Raw genomic sequence first — 2,500 nt, 5'->3', positions numbered from 1 at the left:
AGGATCATTTTTTTTACCCCAAATGAAAATAGATTACAGCACCTGGTATTCCCAGGCGGTCTCCCATCCAAGTACTAACCAGGCCCGACCGTGCTTAGCTTCCGAGATCAGACGAGATCAGGCGTATTCGCAGTGGTGTGGCCGTAAGCAATTGCTCCTGGCACCAGACAGGACTTTAAACAGGAGAAAGGATGATTTTTTTTACCCCAAATGAAAATAGCTTACAGCACCTGGTATTCCCAGGTGGTCTCCGATCCAGGTACTAACCAGGCCCGACCGTGCTTAGCTTCCGAGATCAGATGAGATCGGGCGTGTTCGCAGTGGTGTGGCCGTAAGCAATTACTCCTGGCAACAGACAGGACTTTAAACAGGAGAAAGGATGATTTTTTTTACCCCAAATGAAAATAGCTTACAGCACCTGGTATTCCCAGGCGGTCTCCCATCCAGGTACTAACCAGGCCCGACCGTGCTTAGCTTCCGAGATCAGATGAGATTGGGCGTGTTCGCAGTGGTGTGGCCGTAAGCAATTGCTCCTGGCACCAGACAGGACTTTAAACAGGAGAAAGGATCATTTTTTTTACCCCAAATGAAAATAGATTACGGCACCTGGTATTCCCAGGCGGTCTCCCATCCAAGTACTAACCAGGCCCGACCGTGCTTAGCTTCCGAGATCAGACAAGATCAGGCGTATTCGCAGTGGTGTGGCCGTAAGAAATTGCTCCTGGCACCAGACAGGACTTTAAACAGGAGAAAGGATCATTTTTTTTTACCCCAAATGAAAATAGCTTACAGCACCTGGTATTCCCAGGCGGTCTCCCATCCAAGTACTAACCAGGCCCGACCGTGCATAGCTTCCGAGATCAGACGAGATCGGGCGTGTTCACGGTGGTGTGGCCGTAAGCAATTGCTCCTGGCACCAGACAGGACTTTAAACAGGAGAAAGGATGATTTTTTTTACCCCAAATGAAAATAGCTTACAGCACCTGGTATTCCCAGGCCGTCTCCCATCCAGGTACTAACCAGGCCCGACCGTGCTTAGCTTCCGAGATCAGATGAGATTGGGCGTGTTCGCAGTGGTGTGGCCGTAAGCAATTGCTCCTGGCACCAGACAGGACTTTAAACAGGAGAAAGGATCATTTTTTTTACCCCAAATGAAAATAGATTACGGCACCTGGTATTCCCAGGCGGTCTCCCATCCAAGTACTAACCAGGCCCGACCGTGCTTAGCTTCCGAGATCAGACAAGATCAGGCGTATTCGCAGTGGTGTGGCCGTAAGAAATTGCTCCTGGCACCAGACAGGACTTTAAACAGGAGAAAGGATCATTTTTTTTTACCCCAAATGAAAATAGCTTACAGCACCTGGTATTCCCAGGCGGTCTCCCATCCAAGTACTAACCAGGCCCGACCGTGCATAGCTTCCGAGATCAGACGAGATCGGGCGTGTTCACGGTGGTGTGGCCGTAAGCAATTGCTCCTGGCACCAGACAGGACTTTAAACAGGAGAAAGGATGATTTTTTTTACCCCAAATGAAAATAGCTTACAGCACCTGGTATTCCCAGGCCGTCTCCCATCCAGGTACTAACCAGGCCCGACCGTGCTTAGCTTCCGAGATCAGATGAGATTGGGCGTGTTCGCAGTGGTGTGGCCGTAAGCAATTGCTCCTGGCACCAGACAGGACTTTAAACAGGAGAAAGGATCATTTTTTTTACCCCAAATGAAAATAGATTACAGCACCTGGTATTCCCAGGCGGTCTCCCATCCAAGTACTAACCAGGCCCGACCGTGCTTAGCTTCCGAGATCAGACAAGATCAGGCGTATTCGCAGTGGTGTGGCCGTAAGCAATTGCTCCTGGCACCAGACAGGACTTTAAACAGGAGAAAGGATCATTTTTTTTACCCCAAATGAAAATAGCTTACAGCACCTGGTATTCCCAGGCGGTCTCCCATCCAAGTACTAACCAGGCCCGACCGTGCATAGCTTCCGAGATCAGACGAGATCGGGCGTGTTCACGGTGGTGTGGCCGTAAGCAATTGCTCCTGGCACCAGACAGGACTTTAAACAGGAGAAAGGATGATTTTTTTTACCCCAAATGAAAATAGCTTACAGCACCTGGTATTCCCAGGCGGTCTCCCATCCAGGTACTAACCAGGCCCGACCGTGCTTAGCTTCCGAGATCAGACGAGATCGGGCGTGTTCGCAGTAGTGTGGCCGTAAGCAATTGCTCCTGGCACCAGACAGGACTTTAAACAGGAGAAAGGATCATTTTTTTTACCCCAAATGAAAATAGCTTACAGGACCTGGTATTCCCAGGCGGTCTCCCATCCAAGTACTAAACAGGCCCGACCGTGCTTAGCTTCCGAGATCAGACGAGATCGGGCGTGTTCACGGTGGTGTGGCCGTAAGCAATTGCTCCTGGCACCAGACAGGACTTTAAACAGGAGAAAGGATCATTTCTTTTACCCCAAATGAAAATAGCTTACAGCACCTGGTATTCCCA

The 2,500-nt window shown here is 49.9% G+C and overlaps 14 non-coding genes across 14 annotated transcripts in view; all 14 read right to left on the bottom strand.

Annotated features, from left to right (window-relative positions):
• Nucleotides 1-30: 30 nt before the first annotated feature.
• Nucleotides 31-149, bottom strand: LOC311395974 (5S ribosomal RNA). The gene has a single exon (XR_014661771.1). It is a non-coding gene; the product is annotated as a 5S ribosomal RNA (ribosomal RNA).
• Nucleotides 150-218: 69 nt separating this feature from the next.
• On the bottom strand, nucleotides 219-337 carry LOC311401615 (5S ribosomal RNA). Its single transcript, XR_014666917.1, has one exon. It is a non-coding gene; the product is annotated as a 5S ribosomal RNA (ribosomal RNA).
• A 69-nt stretch (nucleotides 338-406) lies between these two features.
• Nucleotides 407-525, bottom strand: LOC311396793 (5S ribosomal RNA). Its single transcript, XR_014662518.1, has one exon. It is a non-coding gene; the product is annotated as a 5S ribosomal RNA (ribosomal RNA).
• Nucleotides 526-594: 69 nt separating this feature from the next.
• Nucleotides 595-713, bottom strand: LOC311417207 (5S ribosomal RNA). Its single transcript, XR_014681162.1, has one exon. It is a non-coding gene; the product is annotated as a 5S ribosomal RNA (ribosomal RNA).
• A 70-nt stretch (nucleotides 714-783) lies between these two features.
• LOC311365472 (5S ribosomal RNA) lies at nucleotides 784-902 on the bottom strand. Its single transcript, XR_014639416.1, has one exon. It is a non-coding gene; the product is annotated as a 5S ribosomal RNA (ribosomal RNA).
• Nucleotides 903-971: 69 nt separating this feature from the next.
• Nucleotides 972-1,090, bottom strand: LOC311417526 (5S ribosomal RNA). Its single transcript, XR_014681452.1, has one exon. It is a non-coding gene; the product is annotated as a 5S ribosomal RNA (ribosomal RNA).
• Nucleotides 1,091-1,159: 69 nt separating this feature from the next.
• On the bottom strand, nucleotides 1,160-1,278 carry LOC311417206 (5S ribosomal RNA). Its single transcript, XR_014681161.1, has one exon. It is a non-coding gene; the product is annotated as a 5S ribosomal RNA (ribosomal RNA).
• Nucleotides 1,279-1,348: 70 nt separating this feature from the next.
• Nucleotides 1,349-1,467, bottom strand: LOC311365466 (5S ribosomal RNA). Its single transcript, XR_014639414.1, has one exon. It is a non-coding gene; the product is annotated as a 5S ribosomal RNA (ribosomal RNA).
• Nucleotides 1,468-1,536: 69 nt separating this feature from the next.
• On the bottom strand, nucleotides 1,537-1,655 carry LOC311417525 (5S ribosomal RNA). Its single transcript, XR_014681451.1, has one exon. It is a non-coding gene; the product is annotated as a 5S ribosomal RNA (ribosomal RNA).
• Nucleotides 1,656-1,724: 69 nt separating this feature from the next.
• On the bottom strand, nucleotides 1,725-1,843 carry LOC311411761 (5S ribosomal RNA). The gene has a single exon (XR_014676184.1). It is a non-coding gene; the product is annotated as a 5S ribosomal RNA (ribosomal RNA).
• A 69-nt stretch (nucleotides 1,844-1,912) lies between these two features.
• LOC311365462 (5S ribosomal RNA) lies at nucleotides 1,913-2,031 on the bottom strand. The gene has a single exon (XR_014639413.1). It is a non-coding gene; the product is annotated as a 5S ribosomal RNA (ribosomal RNA).
• A 69-nt stretch (nucleotides 2,032-2,100) lies between these two features.
• Nucleotides 2,101-2,219, bottom strand: LOC311390758 (5S ribosomal RNA). The gene has a single exon (XR_014657012.1). It is a non-coding gene; the product is annotated as a 5S ribosomal RNA (ribosomal RNA).
• A 69-nt stretch (nucleotides 2,220-2,288) lies between these two features.
• On the bottom strand, nucleotides 2,289-2,407 carry LOC311386725 (5S ribosomal RNA). Its single transcript, XR_014653331.1, has one exon. It is a non-coding gene; the product is annotated as a 5S ribosomal RNA (ribosomal RNA).
• A 69-nt stretch (nucleotides 2,408-2,476) lies between these two features.
• LOC311380574 (5S ribosomal RNA) overlaps nucleotides 2,477-2,500 on the bottom strand; it is a 119-nt gene continuing 95 nt past the window's right edge. Inside the window, exon 1 of the ribosomal RNA XR_014647579.1 lies at nucleotides 2,477-2,500. This exon is cut by the window's right edge and continues 95 nt beyond it. This is a non-coding gene — a ribosomal RNA (5S ribosomal RNA).

The sequence above is a fragment of the Micromesistius poutassou genome, assembly GCF_964030765.1.
Source record: "Micromesistius poutassou genome assembly, chromosome: 1".
Classification (NCBI taxonomy): Eukaryota; Metazoa; Chordata; class Actinopteri; order Gadiformes; family Gadidae; genus Micromesistius; species Micromesistius poutassou.
This window is presented reverse-complemented; position numbering and strand designations above follow the sequence as displayed.